Raw genomic sequence first — 21,902 nt, 5'->3', positions numbered from 1 at the left:
TTTCTTTTTTTCAATTTGACGTGGGAATTTTGTCAATATTTCTTTATTTTTTCTAAATACATTCATTTGCTTTCCAAGCCCTTTTTATCCCCTAATTTCTTCTATTATCACACAAATTCAATCACCTTCCACAACTTACAAGCATGAATAAATTCATGCTTCACTAAATTTTATCTTAGCCTTGGGCCGGTGTTCTTTTCGGTCAGGAATCGTGAGATACGAATTCGTGTTAAAAATCTATCCAATCGGTATTCATTTTTTTCCTAAGTATTAAGATAGACCAATCATCCCTTAAAGTTAAATTCGATTTCAAGTCAAAGTGCATTTTGGGTTGGAGTCGTGTTTGCTTACAGTTGGAGATTCGAGTCGGCCATGTTGAATTCGGATTTCCAAAAACAAATCAAGGAAGAAGTGATTGGGTTTAAACGACCCACGCGGTTGAGGCCTTAGATTCGAGTTGGGTTATTCAGAACGTAAAGCTACCGAAATCTTGGGTCAGGAACACGTGTATCTCGGCTAGATAATTGGTAAGGGTTGATTTGCAGGTCGTACTGGAACCACCTACGAGAGGAAGAATTGGTGGTTAGAATGTTCTTAACTGCTATAACCAGCTTATCATTTGGAGGAGAAGATTAATTTTCAAGGATCGATTCTTGATACGAAATTTACTGAGTCTAAGGCTAAGGCTTATTTTATCTGTTTACACAAGTCTGAATTTATTTCCAGTTTACATTTATTTTTAATTGTACTCAATCGTTTATTTAAGCTAATTAGTTTATTTTACTTTCTTAAATATTCTCAAAATCCCCTGATTTAATTGTTTATTGTTTGGAGTTGTGGGCACGACTCTTGACACGATGCTTGACACGACGAATATTCTGTTCATAAGTGAACACAGAAGTTGATTATGCTATCCAATCCCTATAGACTCGACTCTACTACCACTCTTTACTACAATTTAGAGTTGTTTTTGTTAGAATTATTTTTGGTGGTTTCGATGCCCATCAAATATTGGTGCCATTGCTGGGGATTAGAGATATTTTTCTAATTTCTTTTTGTTTTCCTTACGACCAGATCAGAGTCGAGAAGTTTAGAGTTTGAACCAAAAATTGAAAAATTGGCCCGACAATTGTGGAAAGAAGCCATTCGACGCTATAAACAGCCAAATCCCAGATTCAAAATTATATCGTATATTGAATAAATTTTCTCATTTGACGAACCAAACCAGATGGCTGAACAGACAATACGCCAACTCACTGCGGCACCGGATGAACAATAATCCTTATGCATAACTTATTCGATATGAGGAACGTCGTTCGAGTTAATATCGGGTTTGATCCATTTACTACCCACTTATAGTGGATTACAGAACAAAAATCTGCACACCCACATTAAAGAGTTCCATATGGTGTGCACAAGCAAGAAGCCTCAGGGTGTAACCGAAGACCGAATCAAACTTCGTGCTTTTCCTTTCTCACTAGCCGATTCTGCTAGAGAGTGGCTATTTTATTTGCCTTCAGGATCTGGCAACACATGGTCTGACATGTCTCGTTTGTTTCTTGAAAAGTTTTTCCCTGTAGCTCGAGCGGCCGAACTAAGGAGAGACATTATGGGAATTCGTCAAAGAGACGCTGATTCGCTCTACGATTATTGGGAGCGATACAAAAAATTGTCTGCAAGTTGCCCACAACATGGACTGACTGAACAATCACTTTTGCAGTATTTTTATGAGGATTACTCTTGATGGAAATGAAGATGATAGATGCTGCAAGTGGGGGGCACTCGTTAATATGACACCTCAAAGAGCGAGAGAGTTGATTTCAACCATTGCTGCTAACTCTCAACAATTCCAATTGGCCACAGAACCCACGAGATGGGTTCATGGGTTAAGTTCTCTTTCTCTAGAAGATAAAATTGATAAGCTAACTAGCGTTGTTCAAAATTTTCTTACAGATAAAACGAGCCCAGCACGGTTGTGTGAAATTTATACTAAACCAGACCATCCGACGGACTCCTATCCGATTTTACATGAGGATTCGACAGAACAAGCGAATGCTGTCAGGAACTTTCCAGGAATGCCCCAAAGTGGTATGACCCCTACTCAAACTCGTATAATGTGGGGTGAAAAGATCACCTGAATCTCAGTTATGGGATGAATCTGTGGTTCAATCAGCCTTACTAACAAAGGCCATCTCAGAATCTATAGTTACCACCCCCTAACTCGTCTTTGGAAGCCATAGTGGAAAGGCTGGCCAATAGTACTGAGAAATTCCAACAAAAAAAACTGACATGCCTTTGTAGGAGTTGGATAAGCAAGTGAGCAAACTCGCGCTCACAGTTAGTCGTTTGGAGTTTCAAGGTAAGCTGGCATCCCAAATTGAGCCAAACCCTCGACATAGTGCAAGTGCTATGACACTGAGAAGTGGGAAGGTTTTGGAGCCCAAACTTGACACGAGTCGCGCCCACAACTTTAGTCAAGATAGAAAGAAACTTGACATGGAGGGTCCATGTAACACCCCAAACCCGGCCCAGACGTTATGGCTGAATCTGAGGTGCCACATTGGAGTTGAAAACCCACGTTCCATTTTAGTGTTTTAAAACCATATATTTTGTTGAGTTAACAAAGTGTATGGAAGATGGGCACCAGGTAGGTATCCGAGACAGAGGAGGTGAGCCATGAAGGCTACTTAAGTACCAAGCTCTTTGATTGGATCCAATCCTAGACATGCCCACAACCATAGCCACACTTTGTTATATCGAGTTTAAATTTGTTTAAGTGGACGTCTTTGATAAATCGATTAATCGTGGTGTTGAGATATTTTGAAAACAAGTATCGCTTTGAAAACACGTCCTAAGTCTAGCCCATTTGAACAATTATCAACCAGTTTAAAGTTATTAAAATAAAATAATCCGAGAAGAAATAAAAGAAAAGTTAAAAATGGCCTTATTACAACCCAAAAATAAATAATAAATAAAGGAAATTAAATGAAAACCAAAGCTTATTTAAAGGTCCAAAAGCGATCACCGTGGCCACTCTGAGTCCCCTCTGGCCCAAGTCCCCATATCAAGGCTCACCTGCAAGGTTAAGGAAAGGGGGTGAGTTTGGAAACTCAGTGTGCAACAAGCCCGTTTCAGAGCCCAAAACAATAGTAGCCTGTTGGGTCTAAGCCCAAATCCAATCTCAATCATGTACTGGGCCGTAGCCCTTTTCATATTTCATATTTCATAATACTGGGCCGAAGCCTTTTCATATTTCATATTACTGGGCCGAAGCCTTTTCATATTTCATATTATGGGTCAAGCCTTTATCAGAAACGGTATGGCCCTTAGGCCCATTTCAATGTCACATATAATTTCAATAAAAGAATGTAACCCATTTGGGAGACTACTCAACCCACCATCCGCTACTCTCCACCCGTACCAACCAACACACCATGTGGGATTAACTCGACCCACCCCGCCAAACTCTCCTTTGGCAAAGATAGTCGCTTTATCATATAACCGAGGCCTAGCCTCTTTTAATAATCAGGGCAAAAGCCCTTTCAATAACTGGGGCATAAGCCCTTTTATAACTGGGGCATAAGCCCTTTTGATAACTGGGGCATAAGCCCTTTTGATAACTAGGGCATAAGCCCTTTTTCACTTCCTCCATCCATATAAAAACCCAACCCAATGCATTTATGATTACCTCATGTGCATATCATACATATCATGTGCATATCATACATTTCATGTGCATATCATACATACCATATTTATCAAAATCCCATGTATTAAAATCATACATAAACCCTAGGGGTATAATGGTCATTTTTACCTAGGGGCAAAACGGTCATTTTCATATTATAAGGGTAATCTCATAATTTTACAAAAAATTAGGGTTTCCATGTTCATTAACGATTACTAACAATCCATGTGCAAACCGTGATTCTGGCCCATTTTTAGCGAAATCGAGTTATTGGGCCTAAAACCCCTAATGGGCCCTACTTAGCCAATTTCGTCATCTAGACCCATTTAGCCTATATCCACAACAGTATTAACAGTCTTAACATGCAATTTAACAGATTTCCGTTTTCTACCAATTTTACCCAAATGGGCCCGAAAGCCTATTGGGCCCTATTGCAGCCCCTCGAGGCCCAACTTACCGTGAATGCCAAAAATCACATTCTTACCGTTTCCAATGTTCCTGATCATCATCTCAACGAATCTAACTAGCTAATGAGCGTCGCTTGCTCACGAGTCCTCGAAATGCCGAATTTCAAAGATTTCGCTTTTCAAGCATTTATCGCTTTAAGCTTATGAAAAGGGTTCGTTACACACCGATTTGCGATATTCCTTGACGAGATCTCCTATGCGATTTCTCCTATAATCAACCACTTATAGATTAGACCATGTTAATATTAAACCAAATCGAAAACTACCTATTATCATCACTTACACATTCGCCACCATCCACAATGGCCCTTGGGTTCATACCTTTCTTAGAAGTTGATGACTAGATTTAGTCACTCCGATGATCCAAGCTTTTCACACTCCTCGATCGGTAGCCTTTAATCCTCACTAGCACCAACAAACCAAATAACACCAAAAACCCTTTTAGCCTTAGTCGACGGAGGGTTTTCACTTTTCTTAAACCACAAGATACAAATGGAAAGAAGGTTCAATACTTACCAAGAGATCTACTCGTTGAAGAACGTTCCAAATACCTTCCTACCCCATATCCGTTGTGAATCCAACTTAAACGTGCGTAGAAAATAGATCTAAATATTAATTCCCGAATCACTAAAATATGAAGCTTTCGGCTTTTCATCAAATATTAATCTAAGCTATTACGAAGGTTAGTACACACCTGTTACGGGTTGAAGTTGAAACGTTTCCAAAATCAATCGCCTACGATAACCACCACATCACTCAAACTTAACTATTCCAATATCAATATATGTAAATCCTAAGCACATCGGTCATACGGAACATAAGGCATATTCGTCATTTTACCATACAGGGTATTACGGTCACTTTACCTACTGGGGCTTTACTGGTCTTTTTACCTAATAGGGGTATTTTAGTCATTTCATCCTACAAGGGTGTTTTGGTAAATCTACAAACCAAGGGTATTTCAGTAATTTTGTAGACCAATGGTATTTCTATAATTTTAGAAAGTCAAGGGTATTTCGTAACTTTGTAAATCGGGGTATTTTGGTAATTTTACAAATTGAGGTATTTGGTAATTTCACAAACCAAGGGTATTTTGATAATTTACAAACTAGGGGTATTTTGGTAATTTTACAAACTAAGGGTATTTTAGTAATTTTGTAAATCGAGGTAAAACAAGAATTTCAGTAAATCAAGGGTAAAATAGTAGTTCTATAAATCGAGGTAAAGCGTAATTACGTAAATCGAGGGTAAAAGCAGTAATTACGTAAGTCGAGGTAAAACGATAATTATGTAAATTAGGGTAAAAGCGGTAATTATGTAAATCGGGGTAAAACGATAATTCGTAAATCGGGGTACTTTGGTAATTTTACAAGTCGAAGGTATTTCAAGTAATTTTACAAATCAAGGGTATTTTAGTATTTTTACAAACTAAGGGTATTTCGGTAATTTTAGTAAACTAAAGTATTCTAAACATGGATAACGATACTAATGGCTCTAAAGCCCATTCTCGGCCCAAATGGGCCCACATGCTCGTGTGGCCCTTTTAGCCCAAATCTAGCCACAAATATTAGATTCACCTAGCCTAGTCCAATATTTACTACACAATCAAACAACTTATCCAATTGGGCTCAGAGGCCCATTGGGCCCACATGGCCCGAAGTAGCCATCCAACAACAAGAGTAGTGATAAATACACACACGATAGGAGACTGGAGTTAATCCACGCCCGAGCACTCTTAGCCGACGCCCAACCCAAACGAGCACGCCATACAAATGAAAGGGATCGACCAAGAAAGGTACATTTACTCCCTTCATGGTTCCTCTATTTAAAGCCACTTCACAACCACTTTTATATTAGCTTCGATGTGGGATCCTCCAACATTAGAGTTTAAAGTCAACACCAACTCTTGCCCCCTGTTAGCAAAATAAATGCTCTTTGCTTGCCATGGGATTCAACCTATGCCTCCCTTAAATGCTCCACACGCTACTTGCCACTAAGCCACAAGGCTTTTTGTGTCATATTTTATCCCCAATTAATTATAAGGTCTAAAGGCCAAAGTCCGTGTTCCCTTTAAAAAAACAAAATAAATTGCAAGAGCCAAGGCTTGAACCCAGGCTCCCATACAACCTTAATGACACCACAACCACTAGACTACAAGCTTCCTTGTGTCATTTATTTAACACAATAATTTAAAACCCTCATCCAAGCATCCGGTTTTTTCACTTAATACCAAAATTTTGCTAAAGCCCAAGTTTGAACCCAAGATTTCTTTAACACTTCTCGGGCCATTAACCATTAAAGCGGACATTTAATTGTGTCATTTCATTACACAATTAAATACCTATATAAAACCTCCTTACGGACCCACACTCAAGGCCCAATACTTCTAGGCCCAAATTCGGGGTGTTACAGTCCAGCAGAGTCAACACCTCAAAAATCATTTGCAGTACCACCTCCGTTTCTCGGAAGACTTGTCCAATGCAAGGAGGAGCGAGACGAAAAGGAGATCCTCGACACCTTCCAAAAGGTGAAAATCAACATACCTCTTCTCGATGCGATTAAGAAAATCCCACGATACGTAAAATTCCTAAAAGAGTTATGCACGAGTAAAAGAAACTTCTAGGCAATGAAAAGGTAAGTGTAGGAGAAAATGTCTCTGCCATTCTACAACAAAAAATATCGCCCAAATGTAAAGACCAAGGTATGTTTTTCATATCTTGTAAAATAGGTAGTGTCGGTATTAAAAAAGCAATATGTGACTTAGGCTCATCAATTAATGTTATACATTTTTCAATTTATAAACTACTTAACGTGGGCCTTTTAAAGGAAACATGTGTGATTATCCAGCTTGCAGATAGATCTATGGTGCATCCAGAGGGAGTATTGGAGGACGTTCTTGTAAAGGTAAACGAGCTAATATTTCCTGTATATTTCTACATTATCAACATGGAGGATGATAATTCGGCTAATTCATCTGACATACTTCTCGGGAGGCCATTTTTGAGTACTGCTCAAACAAACATTGATGTACAAAGTGGGATACTCACTATGGAGTTCTATAGGGAGGTGGTGAAATACCATGTCTATGAGGCCATGAACTGTCCTAGCCTGATTTCTAATGTTTCTAACGTTGATATAATTGATCATTTAACTAAGTTACATTTAGAATATCATGACGAGGGTGAATTACGAACTGTTCTATCCAGAAGACTAGACTTTGATGCCATTAAAGAACTAGAGGAATGGATAAACTTTGAATATTCTGTTCACGAAATAGTGGCTCATATAGAGGCGCCACAATAATGGAGAAACCCAAGTAAATTTCTTGAATTAACTCTTTCATAGACTAAGCTTGTACCATCTGTTCTACAGGCTCCAGAGTTGGAACTTAAACCCCTTCCAGGCCACTTGAAGTATTCTTTTCTCGGTAAAGGAAATACCTTACCAGTAATAATCTCAAGTAAAATCTCGAGGATAGAAGAGGAAAACTTGGTACGAGTTCTTAGGGACTATAAAGAGGTAATTAGATGGACGATAGCTGACATTAAGGGGTTGAGCCCCTCAACTTGCATGCATAGAATTCAGGTTGTCGATAATGCTGTCCCCAAAAGGGAGGTTCAAATGTGTCTCAATCCGCCTATGATGGAAGTGGTGAGAAAAGAGGTCCAAAAGCTACTTGATGTCGGGATGATTTATCCCATATATGACAATAATTGGGTTAGCCCAGTCTACATAGTACCGAAAAAGACTGGCATAACTGTAATAACTGTAATTGAGAATTCGGTAGGTGAGATGGTTCCTAATCGAGTCCAAAATGGGTGGAGAGTCTGCATCGATTACAGGAAGTTGAATTCCTTAACTCGAAAAGATCACTTTCCATTTCCTTTTATTGACCAGATGTTAGAACGTTTAACTGGAAAGTCTCATTATTGTTGACTGGATGGTTACTCAAGTTTTTTCCAGATCCTAGTGGCACCAGAGGATCAAGAAAAGAAGACGTTTACGTGCCCATTTGGTACATTCACTTACAGATAGATGTCGTTCGGACTTTGTAATGCACCAGCTACATTTCAGAGGTGTATGGTAAGTATATTTTTTGACTACATCAAGATAATAATTGAGGTATTCATGGATGACTTTACTGTATATGGTGAGTCCTTCGATATATGTTTGTCAAATCTTGCAAAAATTTTGAACAGATGCTTAGAATTTAATCTTGTTCTAAATTATAAGAAATGTCATTTTATGATAGACAAGGGATTAGTTCTAGGTCAGAGCAAAAATTAACATCATAAACTCACTACCATACCCCACAACTATGAGGGAGATTCGTTCTTTCCTTGGTCATGCAGGTTTCTATAGGTGGTTCATTAAGGACTTTTCAAAAATTGCACAACAGCTTTACAATCTCTTATGGAAGGACAAGGAATTATCCTTTCAAAATAATGTGTGGTGTTAGTGACCATAGCGTAGGAGCAGTCCTTGGACAAAGAATCGAGAAAGAACCGTACGTCATCTCCTATACTTCTAAAACTTGGATCCTGCCCAAAGCAATTATTCAACCACTGAAAAAGAGTTTCTAGCTGTAGTCTTTGCCTTACAAATTTTCCGTTCGTATATATTAGGAACTAAGATTGTAGTTTTTTCTGATCATGCAGCTCTTAAATATCTGATCGGGAAGAAGGAAGCAAAACCGAGACTTATAGGGTGGATACTACTTTTGCAAGAGTTCGATATCGAAATAAAGGATAAAAAAGGACATGAAAATTTGATAGTTGACCATCTGAGCTGAATTCCTTTATCAAATGATGTAATACCACTTAAAGATCATTTTTTGGATGAAAGCTTCCTTGCTGCTCAGACGATTTTTCCTTGGTATGCAGACATAGTAAATTACCTTGCTACAGGAATAGTTCTTTCTAACTTATCGCGATTTGAAAAAGATAAGATCAAAAGTGAGTCACGATATTATATCTGGGATGACCCCTACCTTTGGAAATACTATTCTGACCTGGTAATTTGAAGATGCATCACAGAGACTGAGTTAAAATTGATTCTATCTTTTTGTTATTCTTATACATGTGGTAGACATTTTGACCCTAAACGGACTGCACATAAAGGACATGAGTATGGACTATATTGGCCACATATCTTTCGAGATACATATTTGTTTTGTAAAACATGCGAAAAGTGTCAAAGGGTAAGAAACTTGAGCCGAAAAAATGAAATGCCTCTAACCCCTGTATGTGTTTGTGAAATATTTTATATATGGGACATAGATTTTATGGGACCTTTTGTCTTGTCTTACGGTAACATCTATATTCTTCTTGCAGTTGATTATGTGTTGAAGTGGGTGGAAGCAAAAGCCACTCATCATGCTGACGCCAAAACAATAGTCAATTTTCTAAAAAGTTATATTTTTTCCAGGTTTGGCACACCGCGACTATTGATTAGCTATCGTGGAACGCACTTCTGCAATAAAGTAATTGACACACTCTTGAAGAAATATGGGGTAGTGCAACGGGTTGTTACGACTTATTACCCTTAGTCAAACGATTAAGTGGATGTGTCAAATCGAGAAATCAAGATGATTTTGGAGAAGATCGTTAAGCCCGATAGAAAAGATTGGAGTTTGCGACTTAACGATGCACTGTGGGCGTACCGATAGCTTATAAAGGACCCATAGGTATGTCTCCTTATCAACTAATTTTTGATAAACCGTGCCATCTCCCTATTGAGCTAAAACATAAGGCATTTTGGTTGGTCAAGCAATGCAACTTGGAGTTGGAAGTAGCAAGTAAACATCGTAAGTTACATATCTAGAAACTCAAGGATATTCAACGAGAAGCATATAAGAGTGCCCAATTTTATAAAAATAAGGTCAAAGCATATCATGACCAAAAGATAACACGTAAACAATTTATGGTAGGACAAAAAGCATTACTTTATGACCTTACATCAAGAATTTTTGCAGGTAAACTTTGGACTAAGTGGTTAGGGCCTTTCATTGTTACTCACATATTTTCATATGGTGCAGTCGAGGTTAAAAGCGAGGAATCTGGAAAAGTTTTTAAGGTCAACGGACAGCGATTAAAGCCTTTCTACGAGAATTTTCAAGTCCACGTGGTTGAGGAGTTAGCCCTTGAAGAGCTGGATAAACAAATTTCCAGGTCGTCGAGCTAACAACGTTAAACAAAAGTGTTTTTTGGGAGGCAACCCAAATTTATTTTCATTTATTTAATTCCAATTTTAAGTAAGATTTAGGATGTAAATAAATAAATTTTTAATTCAGTTAATTTGATGTTTTTGGGAATGTAATGGAGGATATGAATTTTCTTGGATAATGATGGTGGCGTAGGCACGACTTGCTAATTTGGTAACAGTTATCTACCTACCAAAAAAAAAAACCCAAATTACCTAACCTTCATGAAATCCCAAAAACCAAATCCAAACACCCATCCACTAAATTCCTACCCCAAACCCACTTGCGCACATACCAAAATACCCAAAACCCAAGTCCAATAAACATCCACCACCTCATTTAATCCAAATACCAAATTACCCATCAAAGCCTACATCCAACACCCATCCATCCACCTAATCAATCCTAAATTAACTCATCTATCCCACAACCAAAATAAACCCAATACCTATAACCCAACCTAATTAACTTACCTACCCAAACAAACCAAATTACCCACAAATAACCCATACACCATACCCAAATAAACTCATTACCCAATGACCCAACAAAAAAAATAATAAACAAAAATAAAAATTTAAACACCCAAATCCCTAACTTCCCAACACTTTTTCTCCATCTTCAAAAACAAAAAGAAAACCTTAACCCCTAAACCACCCCACGCCACTGCCGTAGCCCATCACCGACTTCAAGCCGTTGCAAGCCCATCGCCACCCCACGCCGCCGTCATCGAACACAAACCCACCACTATTTTCTTTTCTCTTCCTTTTTCCCTCCTTCCACACTGTCTGACACCTTCTCTACCACCGCGCCACTGGCGAACAGAGACTCTACCCCTGCGTCGCACTGTCGTCGCCCTTCATTACCCCCACTACGCATCCCCTCCCTGATAAACCGTAATTTATACATATTTCTATCCCATGCTTAACACATTTTATGGATGATTTTTCCTTAGATTTTGTGAATTCGATGCTCCTAATTCCTTAATTTCATGTTCTATACTTAGGTGAGCATAGGAGAGTGAAAGGAATGAGAAACGGGCCAAAAATAGAGAAAAAGGGCCAACGTACGAAATCAACACTACCTGGACTTCATCATACGGGCAGACCACACGGCCGTGTCAATTTGGAAGAATAGAAGCACGACTCACACGGGTAGACCACACGCCCATACCTATTTAACAGGCTTGACCACGGCCTGAAGTAATCGCACACAGGCGTGCCCTTGTCAAGCCCAAGTAGAGTCCTATTTGGAAAATGCCACTTTTGAGGGCTCTTAGGCATTCCAAAGCCTACAAATACACCCTGAAGGAGGAGGAAAAGAGGGGACACAGAGTAGGAAGGAAAGAATTACTCAAGAGAAGCCGATCGATCCATCTCAAAAGCCAGGTTCATCATCAAGACTAGAGATCTCCCTTCAAACTCCTTCAAGAGTTTTGGGTTTTCTTATGTTTTGTTATTTTTATTCTTTTGAGATGTTTTCTTTCATTAGTATGAACTAAAACCCCTAAATACCTAAGGGGAATGAATCTTAAGACGGATCTTGTTATTATTATCTGAATTGTTGATAAATATTTGACTTGTTCTTAATTATGTTTTCTTAATTCTTGTTTTGATATTCCAGGATACTGATTCAAGTTAAGCTCTTATTCAGAGGAGGAATAGACCCTGTCTAAGAGTAAATTTGTCATAATTAAGCGGAGATGGTTGCATGCCTAGAGACAGGGTGACAAGATTTTGCCGGATTAGGGTGAAACCTAATAAGGGGATCCATAGATCGAGTAAAAGTGACCCTAGGGCATTAATTAGAAAGAGATTTCAATTATTCAATCTAGGGTTAGACGTTGTTAGTCTCGAGAGAGATAATAATATAACTTAAGGATTTCTACGGAATAAGTTGAATGAATAAATCATCCGATTCAGAGTTAAATAACAAGTGAAGTCTAGGTGGATTTGTCCTTAGGTATTATCTCAATCAAATCGAATTTTCCCCAAAAGTATTTTCCCAAGTTTTTCCTTCTGTGCATTCTTAGTTAGTAATTAGTTTAGACAACCAAACCTCTTAAATTTTAGGCTAGATAATAAAAAGGACGTAAATACTAGTACTCGTAGTTCCTTTGGGTTTGACAATCCGGTCTTGCTGAACTATACTACTGTTCGATAGGTACACTTGCCTTAATCATGATAATAAGTTAGTCTCAAGAACGTTTCATTTATAAATCTTTAAAACCTGTTACGAATATCACACAGTAAGTTTTTGGCGCTGTTGCCGGGGAATTAAGATATTAGGAACACTCGATTTTTATTACTTTAGCCATTTTACTTTTATTGCAATTTAAAATTTTCTTTTCTAATTCTCCATTTATTTTCTTCTGACAGGTTTTTCTAGTTTACGACCAGGAGAAACCCGTTAGGACCATTACTTTTTGATAATGAGATCGATCACACAGTTCGCAGAAACCAAAGAGAAATGAGGCGAAGCATACGTTACACAGAAAAGCAAGAGGAAGATACTTCAACCACCACCGAGGAGATGGTTGAAAACCAAGAAAATCCACTACCTCCTGTGATTGCTGTTAATCAGAATCCTACTCTGCGCACTATGTATGATTATACTAAACCTAATTTAACGGGAATTAGTCAAGTATAGTTAGACCTGCTATTGCTGCAAATAATTTTGAACTAAAACCTAACACAATTCAAATGATACAATAGTTTGTTCAGTTTGATGGTTTGCAGGACGAGGATCCCAACGCTCTTGGCAAATTTCCTAGAATTTTGTGATACCTTTAAAATTAATGGCATTTCTGATGACGCCATTCGCCTTCAGTTATTCCCTTTTTTATTGAGAAACAAAGCTAAACAGTGGTTGAATTCGTTACCGCGGGGGTTAATCACTACTTGGTAACAAATAACCGAAAAGTTCTTATTAAAATATTTTCCACCGGCTAAAACGGCTAAATTACGTAATGATATCTCTTCTTTTGTGCAGATGGATTTAAAAATATTCTATGATGCATGGGAGAGTTATAAGGACCTTTTGCGAAGATGCCCTCACCATGGGTTACCACTCTGGCTACAGGTTCAAACTTTTCATAATGGCCTGAATCCTTTGACTTAACAAATGGTTGACGTAGCTGTTGGTGGAACCATCAATAATAAAACACCTGAAGATGCCTATGAATTTATAGAGGAGATGTCACTAAATAACTATTAGTGGCAAGTCATGAGGACAAAGCTGATGAAAACAGCTGGTGTTTACAACGTCGATTCGGTCACCATGCTTTCTAATCAAGTAGAACTCTTGAATAGGAACATTGATAGTTTTCTTAGTTCTTCACAGGTTCACCCAGTAATGCAGTTGCCGGTGGAACATTAAACAACAAAACACTTAAAGAGGCTTACGAATTTATTGAAGAGATGTCACTGAACAACTATCAATGGCAAGTCATGAGAACAAAGCCGACAAAAGAAGCTGGTGTTTTCAACCTCAACGAGGTCACTATGCTATCAAACCAGGTAGAACTTTTAAATAAAAAGATTGATGGTTTATATGGTTCTACTTAGGTACATCCAGTGATAAGGTGTGATTCAAATGGAGGAATGCACAACCCAGATTATCCACCCTTCAACCCTGGCAACGAGGGGGAACAAGTCCAATATATGGGTAATAATAATTCTAGACCTCAAAATAACCCATATAGTAACACTTATAATGCAGGTTGGAGGAACCATCCCAACTTCTCATGGGGTGGCCAGGGAAATCAAAGGCCACAACCTCCCTCAGGTTTTCAACAACCACCTTACCAGCAGGAAAAGAAGCCAAACGTTGAAGATATGCTAACGAAATTTATCTCAGTGTTAGAAACTCATTTTCAAAATACCGAGACAGCACTTAAGAATCAACAAGCATCGATCCAAGGGCTAGAAACTCAAATAGGCCAGCTTGCTAAATTGATTTCTGAACAACCACAAGGTAATTTGCCGAGTAATACTAAAACTAACCCAAGGGAGCAGCTTAATGCGATTACCGTTCAAGATGAGGAAGGGTTAGTGGAACCTGAACCTAAACTGATACAAGGACTTATGGTAAGTAAAGGTAAAAGAGAGGTGGACCGCAGTAAGTAAAAATTGGTAAGTAGGGAATACAAACCTTGTGTGCCATACCCTAGAGCAACAAGGAAAGACCACACAGACGAACAACTTGGTGAATTCCTTAAATTATTAAAGAAATTACATATTAACTTACCATTTATTGAAGCTTTTTCATAGATGCCACACGTAATTAAATTTTTAAAGGAGCTTTTAGTAAATAAGCGGAAGTTGGATGAGGTGTCGCATGTAGAGTTGAATGCAGTTTGCTCAGCCATTCTATTGAATAAGCTACATAACAAGTTGAAAGATCCAAGGAGTTTTACAATTTCTTGTTTAATTTGTATTTTAAACATTAACAATGATTTGGCTAATTTAGGGGCTAGTATTAATGTCATGTCCTATAAAATGTTTAAACAACTAGGTCTTGGGAAACCCAAACAAACTAGGATGAGCATTCAATTGGCAGATAAAACAATTAGATTTCCTAGGGGTATTATTGAAGATGTGCTTGTTAAAATTGACAAATTTATATTCCCAATTGATTTGGTGCCTTTAATTTTAGGATGACCCTTTTTAGCAACTACTAAAACTATCATTGATGTTGGTACAAGTGAACTCACACTTCGCGTGGGTGATGAAACAATCACTCTTCAAGCTCGTAATTCGAGTAACACATCTAATATTGAAGGTGGTTGTATAAATTATGCTACTAATACTGATCATGTGGTGCAACCTTCTTTTCAAGAAACACGTTTGAAGAGCATAAATGAGCCATGTTCAAGTAACAACAAAGGATCCATCTATGAAGAACGAAGGTTACAGATCGAGGAACTAGTTGAATGGCGTACACAGAAATTGAGAACACATGATAAACCGAAACCACGCCATGACGGACTTAATGTTTTATCAAATCAACTTAAGGTTGGAGACAAAGTACTATTAGATGCGGCAGACCCTCACATTACCACTTCTGAATCCAATAGAGCAATTCCTTTTACGGTACTTAACATTTTCCCATACAGTACAGTCGAAGTAGCTCATTCCAAATTCAGAACTTTTAAGGTAAATATTTCTCGTCTAAAACCTTATTTTGATAAGATTGATAGCAAGAATGAGGAGTGTCAACTCCTTAAACCACCATGACTATGCGAAATCGAGATAAGTCGAGCTTAAACTATAAATAAGTGCTTCTCGAGAGGCAACTCGAGCACTAACAGTGTTGATTTCTTTAAATTTTAGTTTTTAACATCTAAATCATTAACTGAGTCCTTGAACAGAGGTTTTCCAAATCTATACGGCTAGGCACACGGGTGTACCTTAGGCCGCGCTCATACCACGGGGGGCGACACGACCGTGCGATACGGTCGTATGAGAATAGAGCAAAATTTTTCCCAAAACACGAGATTCGATACACTGCCACTGTCGTGCGACATGGCTGTGGGCAATCCTGCCAAATCAACACGGGCGTGCGACACGCCCGTGCATATAAATCGTGGTTGAAACTGAGAAATTAACACGGGCGTGCAACACGCCCGTGCCCACCACCCGTGGTCGAAACTGTCAAAATAACACAGGCGTACGCATATAAACACGGGCGTGGGAGAAGCGAACGAAGCAGCACACGGCCGTGTGCACCAACACGCCCAAAGAATACGGGCGTGGGTCGAATTCTAGAAGCACCCAAATTTGAAAACCACGAAACACACGGGTTGAAATAAGGGCACATGGGCATGCCCCACAGCCGTGTGCCCCAATATCTTTATAAACCCCTACTATTCATCTTTTATTTTTTTTATTTTTATCTTTATTTATCTTTTTAAATTACTTTTTATCCTATTTCTCTTTAATACTATTTTTACTTCATCTTTAGGTTTTAAAATTTATATTACGCAATTTATGTTTTCGGCCATTTCGTTAAGAGTTATCGCAGTTATTACTTAGGAATTTGCAACTCCACTGGAAAAGGTCCTCCACGACTGCCATGCCCTGCTCGACCACGACCATAGTTATCATTAGTTATAATATTCTTTTGGCGCAACACTTGTGGACTAACAACCTCTACCACCACCGGAGTATCCTCCTCCAAATCTCAGTCTTACCTTAGCCGATTACTTTCCATGACTCTAATTCAAGGATTCCTTTAACATTCAGGAAGTTTCACTTCTCTCCCTATCTTATGATCTTATATCTATATTTTTTAGTAAATCTATCTTTATACATTGAGGACAATATACATTTTAATTGTGGGGGGGTTATTTATATCATTATCTAAAAAATCCCTGAATAGTGTCTTGAATTAAAACATAGGCATTTATGCATTAATTGTTTAAACTTTAAGAAATTAGAGAACCAAACATGATAAGTTGATTTTTGAGAATTAAAATTTTTTATAGGTTATTTACCAAAGTTTAGGTATTATCTTGAAGTTGAAATTCACAGGATTAACATCAAAAAGCCATAATTTTTGTGAGATCTTGAGCCTTTAGAGCATATATTATTTCTTTCATGCTCACTTTTATTGTTGCTATGAGTGCGCCAATATTGATTTGTTATTCTAGAACTTGCTTCGATTATGCATGTCCAGACCACACCATTGATTTCATATGCCGAGATGATAAAGGCACTTAGGTTTAACCCACTCACTTCATAAAAGTCTACCTTCATAATTAACCCTTAGTGAACGCCTTTGAGCCTAACAAGTCATTCATTGATTTACCCTCAATATTAGCCCATAACCCATTATTGTTGAAATCCCCTCAATTAATTTGACCCCTATTTTTGTCGAGATTTGATTTGAATAAATTGCTTAGCTATGTTTTATTTTTGATAGTTAGAAAAGTTCTATGTTACTTGATTTGTTCTTAAAAAAAACCAAAGTTGATGCAATTGAGATTTGTCGTCTAGTATATTACGAAATTATGTAATGTTTGGATTAAAACGATGTTATCCATGAAGAAAAGCTCAATTCTAGAATCATCTAATTAGGAATGTAATTTGTCAATTTTAGTATTTTTCTAGTTAGGTAATTTTTCAATTCAATCTCAATTCTAACCTTCCCTTTCAGCTTGTGTCCACACCCCCGAACCAAAGCCACGTTACAACCCTTTAAAGACCTTTTGATTGATGTATCATCTCAATATATAGTGGTGGAAATTTGATTTTCATGCAAGCCTGTGGTAATAACTTTTCATATTGACTATTGAGTGCTAAATTTGTTTTCCTTAAACACCTCGAGTGATTTGAGTGAATCTTTAGTGAGGATGTTAAACCCTGTAATATTTTGAATCAAAGGCGATTACTTAGATAAGGTGAGACACCTATGTTTTCGTGATAAAATGCTCAGCTTGGAATGTTTGAAACTTTGATGTTCTTCTAGTTGAATTATCAATGTATGATTACTTATGGATTATTTTGAGATATTATTGATAGGAATTATAAGTTGAGAAAAATGAATTCTTAATTGTGAATTGAGGATTTTGCTTGAGGACAAGCAAATGCTTAAGTGTGGGGGTATTTGATAAGTCATAATTTATACATATTTTTATCCTATGCTTAGCACATTTATGGATGAATTATCATCATATTTGTGGAATTCGATGCTCCTACTCCTTTAATTTCATGTTTTATACTTAGGTGAGCATAAGAGAGTAAAAAGAGTGAGAAACGGGCCAAAAACGGAGAAAATAGGTCAACGTGGGAAATCAACACGACCTGGACTTCCTTACACGGGTAGACCACACACCCGTGTCTTTTTAACAAACTCTAACACGGCCTAAGCCACCTCACACGGGCGTGTCACACGGTCGTATCCCTGTCGAGCCCAAGTCTAGTTCTATTTGGAAAAGGTCACTTTTGAGGGTTTGGAAGCATTCTAAAGCCTATATAAACACCCTAGAAGGGCACCTAAAAGAAAAACAGAGTAGGAGGCAAGGAATTACTCGAAGAAAGCCGATTGATCCATCTCAGAAGCTAGATTATCCTTCAAGACTGAAGATCTCCCTTCAATTTCCTTCAGGGGTTTTTGGGTTTTCTTCATGTTTTGTTATCATTATTCTTCTGAGATGTTTTCTTTTACACATATGAACTAAATCCCCTAATACCTAAGGGGGATGAAACCTAAGACGGATCTTGTTATTATTTTCTTAATTATATGATAAATACTTAGTTTATTCTTAATTATGTGTTCTTAATTCTTACTTTAATATTCCAGGATATTGATTCAAGTATTGATGTGCTTATTCAGAGGAGCAAAAGTCTCTGTCTAAGAGTAGATCTAGCATAATTAAGCGGAGTTGATTGCACCCCTAGACATAGGGCGACATAAATCTGCCGGATTAGGGTCAAACCTAATAAGGGGATCCATAGATCGAGTTAATGCAACACTAGGGATTTAATTAGAAATAGTTTTCAATTAATCAACCTAGGGTTACGTTGTTAGTCTCGAGAGAGATAATAATGTAAATTAGGGATTTCTACGGATCGAGTCAAGTGAATAAATCGTCTAGCTTAGAGTCAAATAACAAGTAAAGTCTAGGCGGATTCTTCCTTGGGTATTGTCTAAATCAATCAATTTTCTCAAAAGTATTTCCCCAATTTATTTCCTATGCATTCTTAGTTTAGTTAATTAGTTTAGATAAAGCAAATCCCCTTATTTTTAGGCTAGATAATAAAAAGAAGGTTAATACTAGTACTTTTAGTTCTTGTGGGTTCGACATTTCAGTCTTGCTATAAGCTATACTACTGTTCGATAGGTGCACTTGCCTTTATCGTGATAATAGTTAGTTTTCAAGTACGATCAATCATAAATATAAAACTTATCACGTACATCAATTATGCATGAATAAATCAATATCAAGTGCAAACTTACCTTATCATTAATAGCCAAACAACTAATTCCTACCTGGCCGTTTAACTCGTATTACATATTCATTCACAATTACCTTTTCCCGATGAACCATTTAGAATCGGATAGGATACTCGGATAATCACACAAGTCGTACAATGCCAACGTCCCAGACGTGGTCTTACATGTAGTCACATATCGATGCCACTGTCCCAGACAGGGTCTTACTCGTAAACACATATCAGAATCACATATGGATGCCATGGTCTTACTCGTACATAGATTTCAGAATCCTATGTCATGACATATGTATCCTAACTATTCCTAATGTTCATACGGGGCTTTCAGACATCATAACTCGATCGAAACAAATACATGAACATAGTTATCTTGCCTATACACATTTGGCTTTTACACATAACAAATGACATAATTTACTTCAGCATATAAACTTCACATTTAATTAAATTTTGGTACGTCTATTTGCTTATAAACTTACCTCAGACGTCGTAAAACGGGACAGGGCTGCTAGTCGACAACTTTCGTTTTTCCCTGGTCCAAATCTAATTGCTTTGGTTCTTGATCTAAACATATTCAAATTAAGCTCATTAAAACATATTTTCATTCAATTTAGTCCAAAAACACATAAATAGGCAAATTATCATTTTACCCTTGACATTTACAATTTTTACAATTTAGTCCCTATTGCACAAAACACAAAATGCAAAAAATTTCAAAGCACCCATGTTAGGCCGAATGGTACCCATACCTATACAAGCCCATATATTTTATTAATTTCACATTTTAGTCCCTCAAATTATTATTTTTGCAATGTAGTCCTAATTACTCAAAATCATCAAAAACTCCAATACAAAACATGTTAATCTAGAACATATCTTCCATTTTTCATCATCAAACAACAAAAATCACAAGCTCTCATCAATGGCATAACTCAAAATATTCATCAAAATTACTCAACAAAATGATATCAAAAACGTAAAAATTATCAAAAACCGAGCTAAACTCTTACCTTGATTAAACTTTAAAGATGGTCGAACCCTAGCCTTTGTTATTTATTTTTCTTTTTGTCTAGTTTCGGTCAAGATATAATGATAAAAACATAGTTTATTTTATGTTATTATAACATATATTAAGTTTAATGTCTAAATTACTTTTATACCCTTAATGATTTAATATAAAAACCATATAATATAAGTCTTAAACCATCCCACCAATATATTTATGGGATATTTACAACATAAATGCCCCAACTTAGAAAGCCACTAACTATTTTTCCCTTATACCTTACACTATCAAATTTTCAATTTACGATATTAAGTCCTTTTATTTAATCAGGTACCTAAACGACAAAATTAAATCACGAAAATTTCACAAATATAAATCCACACAAAATAAACACAGAAAATAATTTTAAAATATTTTTCTGACTCGGATTTGTGGTCCCGAAATCACCGTTCTGATTAGGGTTTAAATCGGGCTGTTACATTGAAGGTTGCAAACTTTTTCTTTTTTTCTTTCTAATTTTGGTGATTCTCATTTTTGTGGTGTCATATGCAAAATCCACCATTTTGATTGAAGATGCCAAGGATTTCTTATTTTCTGAGTCGGAATCCATTGAGTTGAGCATCTCATCCATAAGCTTTTTGTATTCCTTTTTTGTTTTGGCCTGAGTTAACAATGCGCTGACAGTTGATTTGGCTTGAAGAAACTTTGCAATTGTTTGGTCCAGGGCAATGAACTTGCATAATATTGGGGTTTTGTTGAAAAAATCATTCAAATACTTGGAATCATAATTTTCATCATTGAATTTGTCCCACTGTTTTGTTTTGAAATTTTGAACTAACAATAAGATTCCCATGTATTGATCTTATTCATAAGCATAATTCTAGAAAAAAAAATCCAAGAAATACACAATTTTAAAAAGAAATAGATTGTTTTGTATAAGTATTTTTTATCTAGTTCTAGCTGGAATTTGTCAAAGAACTTGGGCCATCAATTTTGGATTTTTGCTAGTAGGATATCAAATGAAGATGGTCCATACCAGTTCCACCATTCTTGAAACCTATTTGGGAATTTGAATTGGGTGTCATACTTGAAATATAAGAGCCAAGAATGTCTCATATGTTGGTTGTTGATAAGGAATGCGTTGTACCAGGCTGTTTAATAGTCTTAGTATGTAAAATATGGGCAGTTGTATGTTTTAGTGGTGAATTTGGTTGGGAATTTCTTTTGAGAGTTTGGGTTTTCATCCTAATCTCTTGATTTAAGAATTTTAATTATTTGGGTTGTCGAAAGAGTAATAAAGTTAAGATCATTTGGATTTCTATAGTGTTTGAACAATACAAATCCAGTTTGAACTAGTATGTTTTTATAATATTGTTGGGTTTTTTTGCGAGTCTAATGGCTTAAAATGTCATCTTTTGAAATAAATTCGATAATAATATGTGGAGGTTTTTCAAAAAATTCTTCCTCCATAATGAATTTTTTTTCAAAACATTTGTTTGTAAAATATTGTGAGGATTTTTGTGTACCTGTTTGTAAAAATGCTACTTCTTTTGGAAAAAAACCTATTGAAGAGATGTTTCTT

General features: G+C 36.9%; 1 non-coding gene across 1 annotated transcript; it reads right to left on the bottom strand.

Moving 5' to 3' along the window:
- Window positions 1-13,315: 13,315 nt before the first annotated feature.
- Window positions 13,316-13,422, bottom strand: LOC128284807 (small nucleolar RNA R71). Its single transcript, XR_008275230.1, has one exon. It is a non-coding gene; the product is annotated as a small nucleolar RNA R71 (small nucleolar RNA).
- Between the last annotated feature and the right edge of the window lie 8,480 nt (window positions 13,423-21,902).

This window comes from Gossypium arboreum, chromosome 11 (genome assembly GCF_025698485.1).
Source record: "Gossypium arboreum isolate Shixiya-1 chromosome 11, ASM2569848v2, whole genome shotgun sequence".
Lineage (NCBI taxonomy): Eukaryota > Viridiplantae > Streptophyta > Magnoliopsida > Malvales > Malvaceae > Gossypium > Gossypium arboreum.
This window is presented reverse-complemented; position numbering and strand designations above follow the sequence as displayed.